The sequence below is a fragment of the Anabrus simplex genome, chromosome 1, assembly GCF_040414725.1.
Source record: "Anabrus simplex isolate iqAnaSimp1 chromosome 1, ASM4041472v1, whole genome shotgun sequence".
Taxonomy (NCBI): Eukaryota; Metazoa; Arthropoda; class Insecta; order Orthoptera; family Tettigoniidae; genus Anabrus; species Anabrus simplex.
Window position 1 is genome coordinate 553,546,694 of NC_090265.1, and position 26,933 is coordinate 553,573,626.

Consider the following 26,933-nt stretch of genomic DNA (forward strand, 5'->3'; position numbering starts at 1 on the left):
TCTCAAGCCCCTGAAGCCACATTTATTACAATAAATAATGCATGCATGCTACACATTTTAGCGTACCCCTATGGCATTTCGAGGACGTCCATACCGAGCGGCATTCACTTTATGTGACCGGGCGAGTTGGCCGTGCGCGTAGAGGCGCGCGGCTGTGAGCTTGCATCCGGGAGATCATGGGTTCGAGCCCCACTGTCGGCAACCCTGAAGATGGTTTTCCGTGGTTTCCCATTTTCACACCAGGCAAATTCTGGGGCTGTACCTTAATTAAGTCCACGGCCACTTCCATCCAACTCCTAGGCCTTTCCTTTCCCATCGTCGCCATGAGACCTATCTGTGTCGGTGCGACGTAAAGCAACTAGCAAAAAAAAACAAAAAAAATCACTTTATGTGTCACAGACGTCCGTTCTGATGTGTGTATTTTTAATTAGTGAATTAAGGACTAGGAAAGATAAACTCATAGCCAAAAGATGACCAAATCCCATAATTTTGATGGTGTCAGAATTGATGCCCAATATAATACAGACACTAATTCTAAAGATGTATTGAATTTCGAATTCATACCTATCCCAACTTCTTTGTTACTGGCCTACTACTATATGTTGGAGCTCTAATGTAGATCCAGCCCATTCGCAGCTGCACGCCCACCCTAATAGAGGTCTATTGGTTGTGACGGCAATGTGGTCGGGAGTAGGCTATACGGGAAAAGTGTGACAGAATTAGATTAGACAAAAAGAAATGTATTTGTTTGGCCGTTTCCATGTTGCATATTAGAACTGAAATTCACTAAACTGGAGTATCAACACAAAATTTCTCTCATTTGAGATGAATGACGAACCCGCAATCAACATTTAACTTTCCAGATATTTTAGCACACGTAACTAACTAGCCCAGATTAAGCGGTGCGGCTATATTGCATTGAAGAATGACATAGTGTAAAAGGCGGAGTGATACGAACACACTTTGGCTAATATTTAAAATGTTTGACTGCGCACTCCTCACTCCTATATTTCGAGTAAAGTATCTGCTCGCTGCCGCATGCGCAAGAAAGGATGGACGACCTGATTCTGCATGACGTCACCAGTGTGAGTGGACGCTCACAAGTTGTCTGCTTCATAGTGAAAATGAAAATCTGCAACCATTTTTCAGTCACTGGATTGGGTCAGGAATGGAATGAATGAAGCTCGCATCTAGCGGTGAGGATAGCAATTGTGCCGGCTGCCAAAGCCTGCCGTACTCCTCTGGGGCAATGATTAATGAGTGACAGATGAAATTAAACGATGCTGGAGAGCTTTTTGGAATGAAATATGACAGGTAAAACCGTAGTACCCGGTGAAAAATCCGTCCCGCCTCCGCTTTGCCCACCACAAATCTCACATGGAGTGACCGGGATTTGCTATTTTGCTATATGCTTTACGTCACACTGACACAGATAGGTCTTATGGCGACTATGGGACAGGAAGGACCTAGGAGTAGGAAGGAAGCGGCCGTTGCCTTAATTAAGGTACAGCCACAGCATTTGCCTGGTGTGAAAACGGGAAACCACGGAAAACCATCTTCAGGGCTGCCAACAGTGGATTTGAACCCACTATCTCCCGGATGCAAGCTCACAGCCGCGCGACCCTAACCGCACGGCCAACTCGCCCTGACCGGGATCTGAACCACGGAACCCAGCGGTGAGAGGCCGGCGCGCTGCCGCCTGAGCTTCATAGTATCTACTCTTATTCAGTATGTATAAAGATTGAGTGGGTTGGTACTAACAACTTGGATATCCGTGAGCTATAGAACACTACACTCACCACATACTGTACGGGCGATACGCGAAAAATAGAATGGAATATTGCACGAATATTCCAAAAAAGATTAACTACATATACCACCAAAAGAGCCATATGCACTCACTCCATATGAGCACTGCGTAGATGTTTGGAATTTAATCCAGGGATTTGGCACGCAATCTAGTGATTAGAAATTGTATACCACCACTTCCCCTAACCTGCCGGCCAACATACTGATGGTGATTTTTTTAAATTAAGGGGAATCGAACCGCTTAACACGCTGTCAGACCATTTATAAACGTCACGCCTTAACGATCATGGTCTTCAGACGGAATAAAGGTAGGGAAAGATATGTAACAAGGGTAGTGTCCTGGAGCGTTCGACTTTGGGTCGGGGATACAACTTTGGAGCAAGACCAGTATCTCGCCCAGACGGCCTCACCTGCTATGCTGAACAAGGGCCTTGTGGGGGAGATGGGAAGATCGGAAGGGATAGACAAAGAAAAAAGAAACAAGCGGTCGTGGCCTTAAGTTAGGAACCATCCCGGCATTTGTCTGATGGAGAAGTGGGAAACCACGGAAAACTACTTCGAGGAAGGCTGAGGTGGAATCGACCCCACTCTCTACTCAGTTGATCTACCGAGGCTGAGTGGACCCTGTTCCAGCCCACGTGCCATGTTTCAAATTTCATGGCAGAGCCGCGAATCAAAGCCGGGACTCCAGGGATGGCAGCTAATCACATTAACCACTGCACCACAGAGACGGACATAATAATATTATTATTAACTTTCTTAATAAATTATTTTTCTATCAGTTCATGCATACGTGGTATAATATGTAATTTTTTGTGAGCTGAGTGAAAACTTACATTCTTATACCAATTAAATTAAACACTAAGTTACGTTTTAAATGATATAAATTGTTCCACCGCGAGGAGGCGTTACCCGTGAGACTTCTGGGACTTGGGATATTTTCATTCACCTGTCTCTAATATCATTAATTTCGTTTGGCGAAGCCCTCACTATTTACGTTCCTTTCTTTGTTTACTGTTAAGGGGAGCTGATAACCTCTTCATTTTTTTTTCCTTTATAGTTGCTATACGAGCCCCTTCACGCATGTCTCCGCTTTGTTGTGCGGGTTGCTACCATTGCATGCTGTGCTGTAAAGCGGGTAGCATACTCTGGCGCGCTGCGGGAGTTCTAATTAGATTTTACAGGAAATAGCCTCCTCCTGCTCTGCACATTTTGTCACTTTCCTTATTAGCGCTTTAGCAGTCCTTGGGTAGTACAGATGCTGTGTCAGCAAGAAATCTATTTCCGAACAAGTGCCTGAACTCACGTAATCTATTCAGCAAACTGAAGGATGTATTTTTGCAGTACAGGACCAGGTAATGTGCATCACACATTATCATATATTTGTAATAGAACCTTAAAAATAATCTGCATTTTTGTATATTGATGAATAACGACAGTTAAAAGGTGCACAGTGTTTCGATAGGGACCATTCCCACACTTTTCGACATAGTTACCAAAGTTATTCAAGCATCTGCCACGGCGTAAAGCGATTTACTGTATTCCCTTCCCAGGAAACACAAAGTGACATCTTGCTCGCTTATTTATTAGACCTCCAGTACACCTCCCACTGATTCAGCATCACAAGTTCATTCTCCCTCAGCATTTCATCAAAGATTTTAACGAATGCATTTGGGACTCCATAATCCACATATTCGGTAATCCGAAAGATGCTGCAGTCCAAACGGGCTACAAAGACTACTCCTAGCCACACGTACACACCACGTGACTGTAACACAACGGCCCCTAGAACAGTTACAGTACGTACTGGCGTAGGAATATTATTGCATTGGTTTTCGTCATTTCATCGTTTTCTCTGTATAAATATTCTTGCTCATTCGTATAGCATTTTTGAGAATGATGAAGAATGGTCTTGCTTAAACATGAAGTGTTTGAACTAGAGAGGCAATGCAGAAATTATACATATGATCGAGAAAGGCACCAGCTACTCAGTGATTGCTGCGAAATTCGAGTTCGGCAAGTTAACTGTTAGTGACATGAAGATGAACAAAGAAGTTTATAATCCCCAACTTGATCAATTTATTTTGGTCAATAGGAGCAGCACAGCATATGATGAGGAAAGTTTTGGCATGTTTTGTCATAGGCCTATAAGAATTTTACATATTATGGACATAAAATGAAAGTGTTTATTCTTTCGTCATGGGAAGTTTCCTTTGGTTTAAAAAATAATCCGGTTATCCGAACGATTCGCTTACATGACTTGCCCCTTTTACCAATCATTTTGGATCTTCAAGTCCCTACTGTAACTCTGATGTTTATGGATGGCCGCTATATTTTTTGTCTTTGATCGCACTACAAATACAAGGCATCATTTATTGGATATTATAATGTGTACCCAGACACAATTCTCCTGTGAATTTTAATAGATTTCAATCTCTCTGCCCATGGAGCATCGTTTTCCGTGACCACTCGCTCAACACCATCACAGTTTATCAACCGTCACTGCACCAACGTTCTGCTTTGGTAACTTGTACACCTCTAGTAAGTACATTATTTACAGCGAGCTATATTCGTTTATTTCTACTTTAGAAAATTTTACCAGTTGCCATAGACTATAAATACTGTAATATCTTATCTGGATCCATACTATAATTTTTAATATTACCTCATCACGTCACCAAGGGGCTGCCTGGCCGAGGCGGTAAAGGCGTGCTCGGTTCGCCCGGAAGGACGTGAGTTCGAATCCCCGTCAGGAAGTCGTAAAATTTAAGAAACGATATTTCCACTTCCGGAGGTGCATATGGCCCTGAGGTTCACTCAGCCTACACCAAAAATGAGTACCAGGTTAATTCCTGGGGGCAAAGGCGGTCGGGCATAAAGCTAACCACTCTACCCCATCACGTGCCGCGGTTAGCAATGGTGGAAGCCTTTACCTTCCACTCCTCCAAGGGCCTTCATGGCCTGTACGGAGGTGTATTTGTCTTTGTCATCACGTCACCATCTATTTCCAAATTACGTCCATCAAAAGGTCATCAACTATTTGAAATTCCCGGAACACATACCTCCATATTACTTGCACAATACTAAACCAGTTCTTGTTAAATAACAGTACAGGCATTGATATGAAAATGACTTTTTACCGAGTACCGTGGTAAATCTTCAGGATGGAGGCTAGTTGGATCTCGTCCCACCGAAATTTATCTGGGTATAGGGAAAATTGATGGAAGGGCCATACTAAGGTGTACTAGGCTGTGATACCAAGCCATCGATTATTGCAGTTTCCTCATGACAATCTTCAGTGGTGCGATTTGAGCATCTAGCCAGCCTCCGTGCTGTTGGTAGGATAAGACATGACTAGGACTGAGAAGGAATCAAGGTAAAGGAATTAAGATGGAGCCCCAGCATTTCCTGACGCGAAAATAAGAAATCACGGGAAATAATATTTAGGGCTGTCGACAGTGGAGTTCGTAACCACTATCTCCTGAATGCATGCTCACACCTGTGTGTCAGAACCGCGTAGCCAACTCGCTTGGTTCACGTTACGGTGACAATTATTTTTCAGTACAGACCCTTGCCTCCTTTACTTGATCGCTAGTCTGAAATACGCTATGTTACAAGCTACGATCTTTTCTCATCCTGCAGTCAAAGTGCTCACCAGGGAAAGTGGAATGCAAGCTCGTGTCCTCCTTGTGACAACAGAACAGTAATTACAAGTTAGACTTGCCAGTAGATTGTTTGGATAAGGTCACACATCCAAGCAGTTGAGCGCGAATTGTACAGTATCTTGCCCTAACAACGTGTTAAGCTCCAGCTATTTTAATGAACCAAGTATTAATATTTCTTGCTAAGGCTCTCAAGTAAAACATGACGTTAGTTTCTTGCTTATCTAATCAAGGATGCGAAGAACATTAATTTAAAACGCACACTTTTAGCTCAGTTACCATTTAATTACCGCAATAATGTAATTGAGTTACTGTCTTAGTACTCGTGTATTTGGATTATAGAAGAAAGCAGGTGCTACTTATATTTTTGAGATACTAGAAGAACGTACCTGTCGTTGACGAGCCGATAGTAGGTGTTGTCACTGAAATTTGTTTGTACACTTGACGTATAATTTTTACGCAGTAACCTACGCATACACTCGTGTACCAAGTATGAATTAAGGTGACCTACATGGGTTAGAGAGGCTCTAATCTTACACCTTTGTTGTTAATAGCTTAACTGAGTCATTTACTGAAAGACCTGCATTCTAATATCTTGGAACTTGATGATGATTATGATGCTTGTTGTTTACAGGGGCCTAACATCGTGGTCATCGGCCCCTAATGGTACGAAATGAGACGAAATCAAATGACAAATTAAAAGTAAAAAATCCTCCACTGACCAGAATGCAAGACGTGAGGACGAAGAATGGATGGATGGATATGAATTTAAAACAATCAGTGGAACCGACCCACAGTGCCTCACATTCACAGAAGCTGGCGTAAAACAATAGTATTACTGACCAAGGAACTGCTTGTATAGCACGATACTGAATCGATGAGGCTTGTACTTATCGCTAGGAAAGTAGAACCATGGTATTTGTCATGTTGCGGTTCTAATCGAAAATAGCGTAGACTGCGATATTCCACACATTAGGGCACTACTCACAGATAATGAAATTCGCATATGTAATACAGACCGATGGTGTTTCGCACATTGCGGCGCCATTGACAGGCAATGCAAACCTATGGTGTTCCTCCCCTAAGTGTACTAACCACAGGGACTCGTACTATCCCATGGTGTTCCTCATATAGTGGGTACTAATCATAAGCAAGCCAGAACCATGGTGTCGCTCCTAAAGTGGTACTAATCACAGGTACTGTAAAAGCCGGCACCGTACTCTGTTGCTACTAATCACAAACCTATTTCGTACCTAACAGAGTGGTACTACGCGCAAGTAAAAGTGACCCATGGTGTTCCCGCGCGGTGGTACTAATTACAAGTAGTCTCATGGTTCTAATTCGATCATCCCTTGGTCGCCCCTTTTAGTCGCCTCTTACGACAGGCAGGGGATACCATGTGTGTATTCTTCATCTGTGCCCCCCACCCACAGGGGTTGTGTGTTTGGTCCGCGAAAGGTATTTTATTTCCCTCAACTCCTCCGGCAAGCCGGTTAGGACCCCCTATCCGCCACCTGGGACCCGCCACGTGGGATTATCACCTCTCCCCCTGCTACGCCAGCGTAGTAGGTTCGTGGTCTTGGAACTTGAAAATAGGTGCAATGGGTATGGTGTGAAAATTAGCCTTTCCAAGATTAAAGTGATGTCAATAGGTATGAAACCTAAGATAACAATGTCAGATTGGGAATGCAAAACTGGAATATATAGACAATTTCAAGTATTTAGATGTGTATTATTTGAGGTTAATGCTATAGTAAGGGAAATTATATCAAGGCGAAGCAAAGCTATTGCAGTGAGCTCGCAGTTGCGATAAATAGCATTTTATAATAAGGAAATCAGCTTCCGGACGAAACTATCTTTACACTGGTCTGTTTTCAGACCAAACTTGCTTTACGGCAGTGAAAGCTGGATGCACTCAGGATATCTTATTCGTAAGTTAGAAGTCGCAGACATTAAAGTAGCGAGAATGATCCCTGGTACAAACAAGTGGGAACAATGGCAGGGGGTACTCGGAATGAGGGGATAAAGGCTACGTTAGAAACGAATAGGCTGTAAGTATGAACCGGTGAGGTCATGTGAGGCGAATGGATGAGGATAGGTTTCCTAGGAGAATAATATAATCGGCCATTTAGGGTAAGTTAAGAACAGGGAGGCCAAGACGACGATGGTTAGATTAGTTTCTAATGATATAAATAGAAGAGATATAGAACTAAACGAAGCCACAGAACTAGTTAAAAATAGAGCATTGTGGCGCATTTAGTAAACTCACAGAGTCTTGCAGAGCAAACGTTGAAAGGCATAATAGTCTGTAATGAAGATGGACGTATGTACGTAAAAAGAACCTGCCAACTACCCAGCTTCCGAGGTCGATAGCTGCAGTCGCTTAAATGCGGCCGGTATCCAGTATTTGGGAGATAGTAGGTTCGAACCCCACTGTCGGCAGCCCTGAAAATGGTTTTCCGTGGTTTCCCATTTTACACACCGGGTAAATGCTGGGGGTGTACCTTAATTAAGGCTACGGCCACTTCCCTCCCACTCCTAGCCCTTCCCTGTCCCATCGTCGCCATAAGACCTATCTGTGTCGGTGCGACGTAAAGCAACTAGCAAGAAATACTACCCACCTGAACAGCGCTCAGCCAGCGGGTACTCTTGAACACCTGCCTTAACACACAAAATCCTACCTTCCAGAAGAACCATTATAATGATTTTATTTGGTGGAAGTACTAACCTTTTGCCAATTAGTTTGTCTTTTAGTGGTGGATAAAACATGCCTAAGCTCAATTAATACGTATACGCCTGATCTTTAAATAACGTTAATGTTATTGAAAAACGAATAGGATTGTATGTCAACTGAATATCTGACGTAAGTTATGCCTATACCCAACTTCAGCTCAACTGCTTCAGGAGTTTACGCGTGATTGAGCGAGAAATGAAGACACGTCTAACTTTAAATTACTACTCGATTTTTTAAAAATAATTATACAAATATTATATTTTCAGGTCAATATCTTGAAACAAATCAGCAGAATTTAGCCGGCGAATAGTTACACACATCTCATGATATTAACAACTGAATCTAACCATCATCGCCTGATTGATTGATGTTTGTTGTTTAAAGGGACCTAACATCGAGGTCATCGGCCCCTAATGGTACGAAATAAGACGAAATGAGATGTCAAATTAAAAGTACAAAATCCTCCACTGAACAGAATTCAAAGCGTGAGAACGAAGAATGAATGGATGGATTGATATGAAGTTAAAACGATCAGTGGATCCGACCCACAATGCCTCACATGCACAGAAGCTGGCACAAAACAATAGGAGTACGGACCAATGGACTGCTTCTATAACACGATGCTGAATCGATTAGAATATGCTCGTTGTCGAAACGGGTCCAAAATCCAGGTCATCGGCCCTCATAATGGTATGTTTCGCTAGAAAAGTAGAACCATGATATAAGCCAGGTTGCGGTACTAATCAAGAGTAGCGTAGACTCGTGGTACTACTCACAGGTAATGAAATTCGCACATGTATTATAGACCTAATATGTTTAGCACATTGCGGCGCCCTTGACAGGCAACGCAAACCTATGGTGTTCATCACCTAAGTGTACTAACCACAGGGACTCGTACTATCCCGTAGTGTTCCTCATATAGTGGGTACTAATCATAGGCAAGCCAGAACCATAGTATCGCTCATCCCATGGTGTCGCTCATTTAGTGCTACTAATCACAGGTACTGTAAAAGCCGTCGTGCCCTCGTTTGCTACTAATCACAAACCTATTTGGTATCAAACATAGTGGTACTACGCGCAATTGAAGGCGACCCATGGTGCTCCCCGCGTGGTGGTACTAATCACAAGTAGTTTCATGGTTCTAATTTGATCATCCCTTTGTCGCCCCCCTTTTAGTCGCCTCTTACGACAGGCAGAGGATACCGTGGGTGTATTTTTCGTCTGCGTCCCTCACCCACAGGGGGTCCATCATCGCCTTGTTGTCCATCTACGTCTCTTATCCTCCAAGGTTCAGTCTGTGATTCTCCAAGATAACCTATCCTTCATCACTCACCTCACATGACCCCTCTGCCGTTCTTCTCACCTGCTTGTACAGTACCAGCTATTATTTTCGCTACATTCATTCTATCTTATAAATAAGATACTATGAGTTCAACCACCGTTCAATCCCGTACAATGAATTATTCTGAAAACAAAGCGATTTACTTGTAATTATATTCTACTCCAAGAGATGACTTATAAATTTACAGGAGAGTATTATACACTGCTGTGCAAAACTTAAGGACGAGATAGATAAAGCAACATAACATATCAAGTACTCGGTGGAAATGAATGAAAGTGCGGTGCCAGAGGTCTCCCACACGTGCCCATGGCACCAAATATGTCTGGCCGACAAAACGGGGCAGTTGAAGGAACGGGACAAGACAGTGTGAGTCAATCAGCGAGATGTTATGGTGCTCTTTGATGGTGTTATTAATTACAACATGTCCTGGAGACAACACATGGATGACTTAACACGGGGAAGAATCATCGGGAAACTGGAAGGAGGACAAAGTGTGACGAATATAGCCCAGGAATTTGGTATTGCTCACAGAATATTTTGACGTGCATGGGGAGCATTCCCAACCACAGGCACTGCTTCCCGAAGGAGAAGAGGGGGGGGGGGGTCGACCACGGTCAACTTCAGCAGCAGATGACCGCTACATTGTGCAAAAGGCAAGAAGAGATTCATGCCAAACATCGGGCGCATTTGCAACCATATTTAACAGGACTGCAAGGCACCCAGTCTCACGTTCCACTGTGGCACATCGACTGCTGGGGGTGGTCTGTTAGTCCGATTACCATTACGTTGTGTTCCGCTGGCATCTGCACATTGGCGCCACCGTGTCTGTGTAGTGATTCTACACGTACCCTCATCTGGCGAGAGGTGGGAGCACGTAATGCATCCAGGAACATTGTCGAATATGATCATTCTGGTGGTCCAAGTGTTATGGTACGGGGAGGTAAAATGTTGCATGGGCGTACCGATCTCCATATCTTTGAACGGGCTTCACTCACCGGTCAACGTTATTGTGGCAGTGTACTCCTTCCCCATGTGCGTCTTTTCAGGGGTGCATTCGGCCCTGAATTCATTTTTATGGATGACAATGCACGACCGCATCGAACAGCACAGGTGGAGGAACTCTTGAAACGTGAACTGGCCTGCCCATTCCCCAACTAAAATTCCATCGAACATGTGTAGGTTATGTTGGTCAGATGAATTGGATCACTTTCACATGCACCAACGACCATCCAGCAGTTGTCAACCACGCTGGTGGTGGAATGGAATGTCCTACCACAAGAACTCCTTACCAATCTTGTGGCCAGCATGGAAACACGTTGCAGAGCATGCATCGCTGTCCGTGGTGATCACACACCCTTTTAAGAACCATGTACCTTCTTTTGTCATGCCCAGGGGAACATCATGAGTCTCAGTGATGTACGTACCGGGCAAGTTGGCCGTGCGCGTAGAGGCGCGCGGCTGTGAGCTTGCATCCGGGAGATAGTAGGTTCGAATCCCACTATCGGCAGCCCTGAAGATGATTTTCCGTGGTTTCCCATTTTCACACCAGGCAAATGCTGGGGCTGTACCTTAATTAAGGCCACGGCCGATTCCTTCCAACTCCTAGGCCTTTCCTATCCCATCGTCGCCATAAGACCTGTCTGTGTCGGTGCGACGTAAAGCCCCTAGCAAAAAAAAAAGGATGTACGTGGAATTTATTGTCTCTGTATAAAAGTGCCATTTCTGTTCGTCTCATCGCATATCCCTTTCATTTGCCTACCGTATCATACTGTAGCAGTTCTTGTTTCATCGGCAGTGACACAACATGTAAAAGTTACTTTCGTCCTTAAGTTTTCCACAGCAGTGTACTAAAGTTATTATTTCAAATTGTATTTTAAAACGATAAACTAAAAGTATTACGTAAGTCTAAATGTTAATTTCATTTCACTCAGGCTTTAGAGTAGCCCTCTTGAAATTGCCCGGTTAGAAATGTGAGGTCAATTAGGAGAGAGAATTTACAAGGGAATTTTTTTTTATATAAAAGCTCTATAAAGGCTGACGTACTTTCACGACTCTTGGAAAATAACAGACTGTAAAAATGTTGGCTATTACCTTTATATCAAGAACTTACTGTCACTGTTATCCTCACGTCACCATGGTACCTGCTGTGCGACTAAGATATTACACGACTTTTCACCAACAATTTCAGAAATGATGTTTTTAAAGATCTGTATTTTGAAATAAAACGTAGTCAGTTATATGACAGATCCCTCTCAGAATGTTTGCGCAAATGTCCTTGAATTGTGTTCAGCGGTTTAGAGTTGATGTCACTTCGGATGACGGAGTCTTAATTTCATTCGTAGAAATGACTAGGAATAGCTTAGTCATTAGATCTCTGTATTTTATACGTGAATATAGTCCGATCGTAGACCCTTATTTGAATGCCAACTCTCTCTCTCTCTATCTTTAAATTACCGGGCGAGTTGGCCGTGCGCGTAGAGGCGCGCGGCTGTGAGCTTGCATCCGGGAGATAGTAGGTTCGAATCCCACTATCGGCAGCCCTGAAAATGGTTTTCCGTGGTTTCCCATTTTCACACCAGGCAAATGCTGGGGCTGTACCTTAATTAAGGCCACGGCCGCTTCCTTCCAACTCCTAGGCCTTTCCCATCCCATCGTCGCCATAAGACCTATCTGTGTCGGCGCGACGTAAAGCCCCTAGCAAAAAAAAAAAAAAATATCTTTAAATTTTTTTGAAGCTTGAATTAAACATTACTCCAGAATTATTTTGTTGTTGTTGCTATTTTAGTTTACGTCGCACCGACACAGATAGGTCTTATGGCGACGATGGGATAGGAGAGGCTTAGGAATGGGAAGGAAACGGCCGTGGCCTTAATTAAGGTACAGTCCCAGCATTTGCCTGGTGTGAAAATGTGAAACCACGGAAAATGATCTTCAGGGCTGCCGTCAGTGGGATTCGAACCCGCTCTTTTCCGGATGCAAGCTCACAGCTGCGCGCTCCTAACCGCACGGCCAACTCGCCCAGTACTCCGGAATTTACCTGGTGTGCGTTGAAAAGTTGGAGACTCAGTCAGACTGGCCATTATGAACTGTTGAATTTATGCTTATACGTTACATAGCAAGTTAAAAAAAATGGACATACAGAGTTGACTTGACGGTATGTATAGTTTAGCTGCTAAATTTAATTCGAGTGAAGGTGGGTTTTAACTCCACCACCACACCCTCCTGACGATGAGTTACCGTACTTTTCCCAATCTAAGTTATGCATTTGTCTTTTAGTGCGATGTTGAACTGATAGGAAATACATACACCGCGGGAAGACTGTAGATTCAGTCTTTTCACAAAACGTGTAGGCATTTTACAAAATGATGGCGAATTGTCAAATAAAAATTTATTGTACAATTTGACTGGCTGTATATCAGGCATATTCAGGACGCGTAATTTCAGTTAGTTATACTGCAAATAGTGTTGTGCTTTAATTTTTAACTTTATGAGAAACACGTCAGGAGTATTATTTTTTCTAATTTGCTTTACTTCGCACCGAAACAGATAGGTCTTATGGCGACGATGGGATAGGAAAGGACTAAGATTGGGAAGGAAGCGGCCGTGGCCTTAAGGTATAGACCCAGGATTTGCCTTGTGTGAAAATGGGAAACCACGGAAAACCATCTTCAGGGCTGCCGACAGTGGGATTCGAACCCACAATCTCACGGATGCAGGGTTACAGCTCCGTGCTCCTAACCGCATGGCCAACTCGGCCGGTACGTCAGGAATCCTTAAATATATCTTCAGTTATGCTGTCTGAAAAAATCGAGTTTCTTATTTTTTCAATTATTAGCTCAGGTATAGTTGAAATGATACTTGGAAAAAATTAGTGTGAGGTCTTGTACTATTTATTATTGTATATCTTATATGGAAATTGTAATGATTAAGTATAATTTTATTTTAAACGAAATACCCCAGCACAAATAAGTATTTGAAGAATGTAACAACAAATTTTGCGTAAAGACTTATCCTGCTGGCCTTGTATGAAGCATATTTCTGACCTCTCGTTCTAGGTATCGTCTTCCATGAGCACTAGTACAAATGTTGCACACTTTATAGTATTTAAATTCAGCAATAGATATAATTTAATTTTCTATGTTTCTATTTGTTAACGCAATTATAATGATTGTCTACAACTTAATTGGTTTGAATAATGTTTCTTCAATATGTCTGAAATACATTCAGTCATATTCCAAAATGGATATATATTTTACAATCTGCAGGAATTTCGTCAAATATATATGCGTTTCGTCAAATAAGTTGATATACAATTTAACTACCATATAGTACGGTTCCATGGCTAAATGGTTAGCGGGTGACACTTGGTTGAGTGGGTTTAGGGTTCAACTCCTGGCCGGGACGGGGAATTTGACATTCATTGTTTAATTCCAATGGTTCGGGTTCTGGGGCTGTCTGCCGTCTTCAGCGTTAGAGTTCGTCATAGGTAGGGCCCCATTCTCACTGATGCGCCGATCGCTTATCAGGCATCAACTCGAAAGACCTGCACCAGGCCTCTTCGAAGGCCACACGCCATCATCATCAATATCACTGCCTATTTCCAAACATTGCTCATTATATGAATTACGAGGTACCCCTACAATTATGTGCTTGCTACTAGAACAGAGTCTGCAACGTGAAAACTACTTATACCAAAATAATTAATGTACAGTCAGTCAAGTGAAGATTAAAACTTCGAACATACATACATTTCCAATATACTGTTTTGCCTTTCTGCGTTCAGTCTGCAATCCACTATGAATAAACAAAACGACTCCCCTGTTCTCCATTTGCCATTAGGCCTCGTTAAGCTCCACATCCACTATATTTTAATAATTAAAAACGGAGTCTAAATCTCTTTACATTGCACGCCTTCTGAATCTCTTCCCCTCTATCACCGATTACACCATTCTCTTCAGCAACCTATCTTCCTTCATTCTCTGCACATGATCCCACCATCGAAACCAGTCCATACGCACAGCTTCATCCATCCATCAAGCTCCTTTTCAACTTATCATTTTCCTCTTCACTGCGAGTTGTCTTTTTCCATTTTTTCCACCTCAACAATAATTTCCGCAACCTTCGTGTCCGTTACTTCCAGCTTATGAATAAAATATGCCAAGTAAAAGCAGCATTCACTCCAGTACAGCAAATACGATCTAAAGCAGAGCATTAGAGTGACAATTTCTAACATATTACTGTTGAACGCAACTGGCAGATTTCCTTCCTCCAGAATCCGTAGGTTTGCGTCAGAATATTAGCGAGACCCAAAGAAATATATACCGTGGCATAAAAATAAATAAAACTGACGAGGATACCTATTGTTGTCGTTTTACAATCAATTAATTCTTAAAACGTATCATTTAGAACGTGCACATATTGCGAATAAATATATCTATACCATCAGCAGATATGGATACCAATTTGATGATTGGGGACAAACGCAGTCGGTTCAAGAATTAATCACTCTATCCCACTCAGTACTGAAGGCGTTACCTTACACATCTCCAGAGGATGTCATGGCTAGTACAGAGGACGCTTTACATTTTTATACTGTTTATATTATTCTGCGCAAATGTTAATTTACCTTGAAGGATCAATAGACCATCTTGGACATCATCGATGCTCTCCGATGATGAGGAGTTGAATGATACATGAGATTCAGGCTAAGAATGCTGTAACAGAATAGAACAGAACAGATTAGTATACTCCCATCCACCAGTTTCGGATCACCTGAAAATGGGAAGGGAGTAATAAATTATTGTAATCCAAAATGTGTTTTGATATATACATTTTTTCCTATTTATCTATTATTACACTAAGCATTACATATACATATTAACTATTTCAATCCAATTTCTAAATTGTAGCTTTTCTCTTTGAAGTTTATTTATTTACTTACCTTCTCTAAGTTGTATTAATGATTACTTTTGTGCCATCAGATTTTATAGAGTTATCCTACGATTAAAATATACATTTTGAATGAATTGAGTGAATGATTGCACGAATGACTATATGAATTGGTGAGTGAATTATTTCATGATTGAATTATGTTCGCGAATGAATGAATGAGTAAACACTCTTCCCACGCTGTCACGGATAACCACTAACTGGGGAGAGAGCATTCATCATTGAGTGGATGAATGAACGAATGAACTGTATACAAAATGTCCCCTGGATGATTTAAATTTAATGAAAGAGTGAATGAACTGAATTGAATGAATAACTTCATGATTGAATCGTGCTCGTGCACAAGTGAATTAATAAACGAACACTATTCTCAGCCAATCACGGATAGGCCCCAACTGGAGAGAGAGTGCCTACTGGAAGAACCTCAGTTATTTTCGTTGAATGGCCAGTACCAAGAACTGAAATTAGTTATGCTTTTGCCTCTAGATAAACAAACATGTTGAATTAGAAGTAAATGTAGACACTAACATTATTTATTTCTCTTCATAATGTCAACAGTCTGTGTCGAATTTTATATTCTTATATCTTCGAAAATTTGATTGTAAAAATCTTATATAGAATTCACAGCGAAAGCCAACAGAACGGTGTGCGACAGCTGTTGGCTCGTGTCTGACCTTCAGCACCCTTCCTTTAATTTCCGGCCAATTCACCAAGGAAATGTGCAAGATGAAATATCTTCCGTCCTCAACATCGTTTTTTTATTGTTCAACATTTTTTTTCTTCTTCTCATTCACTGTTCCTACGAGCTCTCGTTCAGTGTCTTAAAGAAAACGACTGATGCGTGACAAATTCGTTCGTTTCTAAGAAAAGAGTTAAGTCTAGAGGAGATTAATTTTCTTCCTTCTATCAACTTCAATGGAGCAAGCACCTCCGTTGCTGCCAAATTTCAGCGATGTTCTGCTCGTTTAGTCTTCGGAACAGCTGGAAATACTTGAGAGATATTAGTTTTACTTCTATACCAGCTGCTTTATAGCTCTTACTCACTCGTGATCACATTCTTAAGTAGCAATTTAGTGTCTTTACGTAAAAATGAAAACCTAGAACCTGTTTTGCAGTCAATGTCCGGGTCAGGTATGGGATGAATGAAGCCCCCAATTTGCGGCGAGGATATGAATTGTGTCGGCTGACGAGGCCTGTCGCGCTCCTCTTGGGCAATGATTAATGACTGACAGATGAAATGAAATGATGGTGGAGAGTGTTGGTGGAATGAAAGATGACAGGGAAAACCGGAGTACCCTGAGAAAAGCCTGTCCCGCCTCCGCTTTGTCCAGCACAAATCTCACATGGAGCGGCCGGGATTTGAACCAGGGTATCCAGTAGTGAGAGGCCGGCACGCTGCCGCCTGAGCCACGTAGGATTTCCTGTCTTCAAGTATACTGGAATATATAGGGTGTTCCTAAAATTGTGGTAAATAACTGGGAGGTGGATAGTGTTATGCCTGCATACGACTTGCACCACGCAACCAACTTGCTCGATTTAAGTTTAAACTTAATGACTTTTAGACATGATACTGTATAGATTTTTCGGCTTATACTGTGTCAAGAAAAGAAGGTGAAATTCTTTACGTTTCGCAGAGAACTGTGCTCTGCGTCATCAGAAGATGTACGGGCCGTGAAAGCATCAATGGCAACATTCATAACTGTTATTGGGACATTTTTTTACCTTTTAATGAGACATTTTCTGATCACTAACAGAAGTAAGTTTTATTGCATAGTTCTTCTTCACAGTCGCATAACTCAATGTCTGAGTATCGTGATCTCATGCATACTTTTGCCATTGTCTACGTCTTCTGCTTTCCGAATTGTCACTCGAAGAATTGCGTGAGTTGTGTCTTTGATCTGGTCCATCCATCTTCTCGGAGCTCTTCTACGCGGCCTGATACCGTTTAATTCTCCTTGATAACTAGCTTTTCAAGGCTATTTTCTCTCCTTGATACATAAGACTAAGTGGTTGAATCTTCCACGTTATATTGAACCAAAATTTCATTCACAGTCCAGACTGTACCGTATCCTTTTGTGTACAAGACACTGATGGCGGTTAAAGCGGAAGACAAATACTAAAAGGATTGTCTTCATGCTACAGTTAGCTTGTTCTTTTCATCAATGACCGTATACTGTAGTTTGTTATGACATTCACCATCTCTTCTCAATGTTACAAAATGAAATACTCGAACCATCTCGTGGTATTTAAGAATATTTATTGGACACACCAGATGAGTAGAACGTAATGAACATTCCTTAAGGGAAATATTACAATACTCAGTCATCCTTTAATATCAACAACAGTTGAAGTAACGTTATGCACACATCATCATCATCATCATCATAGAAAGATGCTTCATCAGTAGGAAGACTGCCACAGATGTGTTTTTTGTAACATCTCAGCAGCTCTGCTCTAGCTGCCTCTGTGGTTCCGTGGTAGAGTGTCGGTCTCCGGATCCTAAGATAGCGGGTTCGAACCCGGCAGAGGTAGTCGGATTTTTGAAGGGCGGAAAAAAGTCCATTCGACACTCCATGTCGTACGGTGTCGGCATGTAAAATATCTCTGGTGATACATTTGGTATTTACCCGACAAAATTAATTCAATCTCAGCCATAGACGCCCAAGAGAGATCCGGTTTACTCTAGGTCCGCTAGATGGCAGACAGAGTAAACCGGAACGTCGAAATTGACGAGCAGACAGCCAGATGGCGTCAAATCAAAATGTCTGCAAAACGGCAGCTGAGGCCATACGATTATTATTATTAGCTCTGCTCTAATAACCAAATTCTCTGTTTTGGAAATTTTCACGATCTTTGGGCAAAGTAAAGTTCAAGTCATATTTTGGAAGTCTGTATTGATCTAGGAGTGGTCTCTAGTCTCCAAAGTTTGAAACAAATTATTAGCCTTTAGTAGATCCTTAATTTTTCAAATTAAACGCTGAAAACGTCAAGGGTACTAATTACCCTGTACCTTACTTGTTAGTGGTTTCACTTCAGATTCACTGAGAAATCACCGAGTATAAATTAATATCACTGATTAAAGTAATCGATGAATTAAATAACTTATAACTTTCTATGGTATATTTTCGTATAAGGGTTAGGAAATCAATTGACACTAATTTATCTGAAACTCTGAGTTAGTAATATGATGACGTTAGTTAAATATTCCATAATTTAGCAACATAACATAACCAAGTTATTCGTATTTCAGTTGTCCTAATTAGATATATTCTACTCTTAATTACATCTCCCGTTCTCGTGCGCGCGCTCTCCCCATCTTCTTCTCAACTTCCGTGTAGATACTCGGATTTCAGTATATGAAACGTACTACGATGAATGCATTTCGAACACACATCTGACTAGTATTCCTTGTTCCTAATTCAGTACTTCTTTTCTTCTTCTTCTTAATCTGTTTACATTCCAAGGTCGGCTTTTCCCTCGGACTCAGCGAGGGATCAAATCTCTACCGCCTCAAGAGCAGTGTCATGGAGTATGAGACTCTGCGTCGGGAGATACAACTCGGGAGGATGACCAGTACCTCGCCCAGGCGACCTCACCTGCTATACTGAACAGGGGCCTTGTGGGAGATGGGAAGATTGGAAGGGATAGACAAGGAAGAGGGAAGGAAGCGCCCGTGGCCTTAATTTAGGTACCATCCCAGCATTTTCCTGGAGGAGAAGTGGGAAACCACGGAAAACCACTTCGAGGATGACTGAGTTGGGAATCGAACCCACCTCTACTCATTTGACCTCCCGAGGCTGAGTGGACCGCGTTCCAGCCCTCGTAGCACTTTTCAAATTTCGTGGCAGAGCCGGGAATCGAACCCGGGCCTTCGGGGGTGGCAGCTGATCACACTAACCACTACACCACAGAGGCGGACCTTAATTAATGTTAATGAATGAAATGTGTTTTTAACAAAATACGATTATCTCGTTATTTTATCTAAGTATACATAAATACACCAGTTGGCCTGTCAGCGCCGTACTTTCTATTTAAGTAGATAAATGGAAAACGAAAGAGCAATTCATCGGTATTTGAACACGGGGCCCAAAAGTGTGAAGCCGATGCGTTAAGCCACTGCACCACCGCGTATTTCGGCCCCTCTTTCGCTGAGCGAAGTTTCTGGCTGAGTGTTGCGCCTTACTAATTGCACCTGTTATACTCCTGGTCATGCCCTACATGTGTGCCGACCGTGGATCGAATCGGTCACCCATGCACCATAGCCTCTCCTTCTGAGTAGAGGGGTTGGAGTCCGATTCTCTTCTCAGTTATCCTTGAAGTTGTTTTCCATGGTTTCCCAATTCTCCTCCACGAAAATGCCCGGATGGTACCTAACAAAATGCCACGGCCACTTCCTTCCCTCTTCCTTGTCTGTCCCTTCCAATCTTCTCATCCTCATACAAGGCCCATATTCATCATTGCAGATGAGGCCTTCCCACTTGTATCCCCGACCCAAAGTCTCACGGTCCAGAACACTGCCCTTGAGGCGGGAGAGGTGGGTTCCCTCACTGAGTCCGAGGGAAAAACCAACCGTGGAGGGTAAACGTATTCAGAAAGAAGAAAGAAAAGAACATTACTTAAGGTATGTATTCACGTTTCGGACCAAAATCTATACTATTTTATCAATGTTTTTGAAATTTTTACAATGAAATACTCGCATTTACGGAATATATTTACACTATAAAAATTTCACACTTAAGGTACCGTTTCCTAAATAATTGACAAAAACTCCGAAATTTTGCATAAATTTCCAAAAATCATAGCTTTCTGGAAAATAGTTCAATTCCAATTATTTTTGCGCATAATTCATCCTAATAATGCATATAATGTGATGAACTAAACAGAATTTAATAATTCACTGATATCATATTTTTTATAATATATTTTTCATGGCGGTCAAAATTTTAGAATATTTAGATTTGTTTTTTCATTTGGTACCTTTTTATTATAGTCTTATTTATTATTATGTTTAGTTCAGAACATTCTACTTTTAATAAGCTTCAATTTGACATATCAATGTATTCTATAACTTAAAATTTGAAGACGTTATGATTTTTTGAATTATGAAAAATCTGGAGAAATTCACTGTGTGGAAAATTGAACTTGAATCTTGGAAGTTTATTTCGGGATGAAATTGCTTACTTCGGCTAATTCAAACCCTCCTGAGGCATAAGTGCCGGCCCCGTGGTGTAGGGGTAGTGTGCCTACCTCTTACCCGGAGGCCCCGGGTTCCATTCCCGGCCAGATCAGGGATTTTTACCTGGACCTGAGGGCTGGTTCGAGGTCCACTCAGCCTACGTGATTAGAATTGAGGAGGTACCTGACGGTGAGATAGCGGTCCCGGTCTAGGAAGCCAAGAATAATGCCAGAGAGGATTCTTCATGCCTACCACACGACACCTTGAAATCCGCAGGCCATCGGGCTGAGCAGCGGTCGCTTGGTAGGCCAAGGCCCTTCAAGGGCTCTAGTGCCAGTGGGTTTGGTTTGGTTTGATGCATAAGTAGGTTCCTCTTATTGTAGTATTTTGTCCTCTTTGAGTCGTTTTCTTCCTCTGAGATACTTTCAGTGGTAACTTCAGCCAGAATCTTGACATGTTCAGTATATAATGCAGGTGCGGGCGGTGGAGGTAAATTCAAAATATTCGAAAATTTTCTTGCTTCACTTCCACCACACGCATTGAAGCGCATCCCATACACAAGTCTTCTATTAATTTCATAATCTGACAATTTCCCCTTGATGTACACTGAGGTTCAGATTAAAAATCACTATTACTACACACCAAACTAACAAAAAAAAAAATGCCCAACCTAACCTCTGTTTACAGAAGTTTTTCAGCGATATTGATCCACATTTCATACAGACAGGACATACCAGCAAAGATAACAGTTTTTCTACACATTACACACTAAATGTAATGTTAAAAATACTTGAGAATCACCACAATTACTGTCATAATGCGAAGTAGAAAGTTTTTGACTCGGAAGCACTACTGACATTGGGAAGTTGATTTTTATTGTTCTCATTTTGGACTACTGTCTCAGTAATATTTTTTTTTATTCATTGTATACTTATTTCCATAGCAACGGCTCTTTCTTTTATAGCCACTATGTCTATTACTACCCATTATTCACTTAGCAGAAGTTAGTTACTCGATATAAACACAAATAACACAGCACGTGGCATTCATAATTGGATTGCACAGCATTTATGCAAGATTCAACATTCCTTCTCCAGAGATATATCATGTAACCACCACTGCTATCTTTTGGTTCACAAAGGTACTATATGGGGAAACACCAGTGCGATGTATTGAAATGTAATTATGTGGAAGAAACTGCTTGAGTATGGAAAGCTAGTGAATGTTAGCACCTGACCACGCCCCCAGAGCAGATAAATCATGAATGCAGTGGTCCATTTAAATGCAATTTACGGCCGTTCTATATGTCTCAGGCCAATGATACTTGCATATTTGGAAACTAGAAATTCCAGGCTTTCATTTGACATCAAAAGCTAAATATTGATTATTTTGACCTAAATCGCAATTTCAAACGTGAATACATACCTTAAATGTAGATCTTTCCAGATACCGGCAGCTGTCTACCGCAGATCATAAATGGGCACTGCGCCAGAAATTTAAAGGAATTTGTAATGAGTCTTTTATTTCTGTAGAGGCATTTAGCCCTGGATATGTATCAGCCTACAAGAAGAAATGGGCACCAGGTTAACTCCTGGATGCAGAGGTGGATGAGCAGAGAAATAATCCCTTTATTGCACGTAGTGCCGAAGGTACGATTTCGGACTGTGTCCGGATTTAGTCCATAACCCTCTCGAACAGTCCCCTCGCGTATATAAGCTGCGGCTTTTTCACGCTATCTTGTCTTTTGATTGCCATATTTCTGAGAGTGTGTGTGTTAAGACAGGAGGCGGGGCGCCTCATTCTTCGCCAGGCAGTTCAACAGCCAATGTAATGGCCACCACTCATATCTCTCTGTAGCTACTTACACGAGGGGAAGGTTCTAATTTCTAACTACGGAAGCTCCTGTTTTCTAAAATTAAACCTCATTTCGGCTAATGTAAAAATTCCAAAAAGACTTTAATGGTAAATCGGGGATATAAAGTGCTTTACCCTCTCGAGTTCCCTTTCAATTTATCTTGAGATGACTACGATTTTGTAACCGTTTTTCTCCTGTAAATTTCCAAGTTACTTGTTCATTCTAGTCACCTCAGTAGTTTGGGATTAGCCTCTGTATCATCGGGCCGCGAGCCCAATTAGGGTTTTATATTTAATTTTATAGGAGCGCAAGTGCACGACCTGTTCTTCTTTCCACAAAGGCCCAGTAGTTTGGGTACTAGATACCCCTGTGTACAAATTGTAAATATTAGGTTGGGCCTAGAGAGGCCGAAAAGTGTTAGATTTTGTGTAATGTTGCCTTGAGTAGGCTGTAAGAATCTAGGAGAGCAGTCTCCTCAGTTAAAGTTGGAGAGTATATAAGCTCTTTTCTGAAACTGCTTATTTACTGTAACATTGAGTGATGCCTCTGGAAGGCTGTAAAATTTGTATCGGTTGGAGCAAAGTGCTCTGTTTTGGGAGATTTCTCTCCTTGTCTATGTAAACGCTAATTGGCGATATTGTGAAGTTGGAAATTAGGGTCTTGAAGCCCAAATGTGTTAAATTCCCTATTCTGGGGTTTCTACTTTAAAAAAATCAAAACTGTCATTGTACGTAATACATTGTTGTTAAGTTTGCGATTTGAAAAGAAATATAACCTTTATTTTAAAGTTTTAAGTTAATCTTTGATATAGTGGATAGACCCATTCCACCCAGCACCTTCTTTCACCTCTTTCTGATCCATGAAAACACGGTAATAATAATAATAAGAAGAAGAACAGGAAGAAGAATTAGTGCTAGTTTTCAAGGCTCCTTCAACTGTTTACTACTTTACGAAGGCTTTTGGTCTGAAAAGAGACTTATAAACATGCCAGTATATATATTTGCATCAGCCTCTCACATTTAACCAGCCGACTGTACATTATGGATTTAATCTCATAATCCTTAACACAGAAGGAGAGTGCCGAGCCGATTGCGTCGGATGTATCATCTTCAGATTTGATCCTTTGATGTTGCCATTAATTCTGGCGTAGTTGCTCGTGCTGTTCGCCAGCGAGACTAGATCGTTTGTGTGATTGACTTGATGGATCACCATGCTTGCTTTCCATCCTTGCATATTTGTCATGAAGGACCGTGGATTATTTTGCATTCCAATATTCCATGTAAAAAAAATCCCGGTCTGCTTACTCTGGCTAATGGATTTCTTCATGCACGCATAGAGATACGTGTACCGAAATTTATACCATGAATGTTGGAAGGTCTACGTTAGGTGTCTGAATTTGAGCGGGCTAATTTCAAGAACCAAGGAATAGATTTTGATGCAGATTTAATCATCGTGTACATATTATTCATCAAGGAAATATTTTGTGTACAAAACATTAATCGGTGACAAAGGGAGCCGAGAAGTCGCGATTTTAGTCGAGGAAGTACTCGTAAAATAACCGTCATCCAGGAGCTTTTGTGGCTTATTTATGCTGACTAAACTTTCAAAGACAGACTCAGAGTATGTGTGGAGGAATATCTGAGCATGAAAGTCACGGTCAACACCCGTATGTAAAACGCAACAATCAATAAGCTCTTTTTAAAATGTTATAGTTAGTCTCAGTAAAAATTCATCTTTTAAAATTAGAAAGCATATTTTGAGATTAATCACAAAACCATTATCAAAACAAATTATTTCTTATTCTTCCTGTTCGATTCGTTGGCTGAATGGTCAGCATATTGGCCTTCGGTTCAGAGGATCCCGGATTCGATTCCCGGGCGGATCGGGTATTTTAACCTTCATTGGTTAATTCCAGTGGCTCGATGACATCCCTGCAACTCACACATCACACATAGTACTATCCTCCACCACAATAACACGCAGTTACCTGCACATGGCAGATGCCACCCACCTTCATCAGAGGGTCTGCCTTACTAGGGATGCACCCGGCTAGAAATAGCCACACGAAATTATATTACTCTTCCTGGACTTTTTCCCAATTTCTAGGGATCAGCACGTTTACGGCTGGATGCCCTTCGTGACGCCAACCCAACGTCAAGGGATATGTGTGGATGGAGGCACTTCCGCATATGTGGGGCTTGCCCTTTCTTCATCTACCACCCTCAGATTATATATGCACAATTTAAGGAAACAAATAAATAATAATAATCACTATTGCGTGTTTCTATGGTGATTAATAATGTGATGTATTGCGTATGGATGAAGATGTATAATGAGGTACACAAACACTCAGTCCCCAGGTCATAGGAATTAACGATACACTGTTAAAAATCACCGACCCGGCCGAGAATAGAACCCGACACCATCTGAACCGAACGCCAATACTCTTATCATCCATCCAAGGAGCCTGACCTCAAAATAAGTTGTTAGTTCACTTCTATAACGTTGCTAATATAGACATATCCGTGACAGCATTTAATTTTCATACATGATTTAGGATTTATCGTCGATATAGAGAAAGCAAATACATGGTTTACACTGTAGCCTATATCGCCTGGGGGAAAGGAGCGGACTAAAATGGCGGGCAGTCGGAAGAGCTTTCAGAAAGTGCCTCACTCAGCTACATCAGAAGGAAAGCAACTAACGCCGTCTACAAGAAAATTTTGTAAGGTCTATCATCATAATTTTTAAACTCCCCATCCAAGCCGAGGCGTGTCACCTTTTGAAAGTATAAAATAAAGAATGCAACTGAATTTTACTCATCCCGAGATAAAGCAAGATAAGTAACGGTATCCTTCTAAGTTCAGTGCTCTCCATCCTTTGAAACTAACAAGGTAATTTATATCTTCATAACATTGAAGAAATAGACAAACATTACTTCCAGATAATTCAAGAATTCCAAAAAGTCCAAAAATCGTACAACAGAAAAAATTATCGACAGAATAATGTACAAGGGATGAGCAATATAGCTCTAAACGGGTACACTTTTACAAGAGCATGTTTGCTCCACTCATTTACTTCTTAGGAGACTGAGCTCCTAAAGTTACTACAGTCCAGCCTCTCAGAGGCACAAGCTTCTTACAAAATTATGCCTGATACATTTCAAATAGTCTCAGAGGAGAGATGTGTTCATTGCGATGTCCAGGAACCCACCATCCCGTCCTGAAAAGGACATTTACTTTTATAACCTAATTAAGATTATTACACGCATTTTCATTTCTTTTTTTTTTGTTAGGGGCTTTACGTCGCACCGACACAGATAGGTCTTACGGCGACGATGGGATAGGAAAGGCCTAGGAGTTGGAAGGAAGCGGCCGTGGCCTTAATTAAGGTACAGCCCCAGCATTTGCCTGGTGTGAAAATGGGAAACCACGGAAAACCGTTTTCAGGGCTGCCGATAGTGGGATTCGAACCTACTATCTCCCGGATGCAAGCTCACAGCCGCACGCCTCTACGCGCACAGCCAACTCGCCCGGTCATTTTCATTTCTGAAGTAGCTACTTGTATTCCTATTGACCACTGCAAAGTGGCACGTGATCTCCTTCCCGTCAACAATGTTGATCATAATAAGTTACCAACCACAGCACAATAAAAGCGCAAGTAAATGTAACATGCGCTGCTGTCGTCGCCCCAGTCTAGACCAATCGTGTTTCCTCAGGAAACTAGGTGCCTAAGGCCGCTTCGCGGCTTCTAGCCGTCCAGAACAATGGTCTTGTCCACGGCAAGAATCCTAACCGTCCAGACCAATCGTCTTGTCCAGGTCATATCCTAATACTAACCGTCCGCACGGCAAGAACGGGGAACAATTCGAAGCATCGTTCCTAAGTACAGAGGTTGGCAGCACTGAGCACTGCTGCAGAACGTCCTTTACGAGAAGGCCGCGAGCGATTAAATAAACGGCAGTCGTTACGCGTCTGTGTGAATAGCTGTCCACGGGCTGAACTAATTATTACATTAATAAAGGAGTTTGAAACATTCCCCTCAAGTTATCTGCCTGGAGCTATCACATGTTAAGAAATTTTTGCCATTACCTTGAGTAGCTGGGCCTTCCGAACGACGACAGCCAGCCTCTGCCTCCGAATAACACGCCGCACTCACCAGACCAGAGTGATGAAGATGACAAAACGGCCCTAAAGCACCCAGCTTTTGTAGCATTTACGAGGGGAAGTTTCCAGAAATCTTTTCAGATGCCTGCCCGCATCCGCAATTTTAATTTGCTACAGAAATATACACGAAATTCCTGATTGGTTAATAGTTAAGGAAGAAGGAAGCCGTAGGAGTGTTGACAACTTTGACACATAAAAAACAATCTACAAAAACTAAGGTTAACAAACTTAGAAAATACA

The 26,933-nt window shown here is 41.8% G+C and overlaps 1 protein-coding gene across 1 annotated transcript in view; it reads left to right on the top strand.

Annotated features, from left to right (window-relative positions):
- LOC136877163 (neuroendocrine convertase 2) overlaps positions 1 to 26,933 on the top strand; it is a 579,705-nt gene that overhangs the window by 44,552 nt on the left and 508,220 nt on the right. The gene's annotated exons all lie outside the window — the stretch shown is intronic.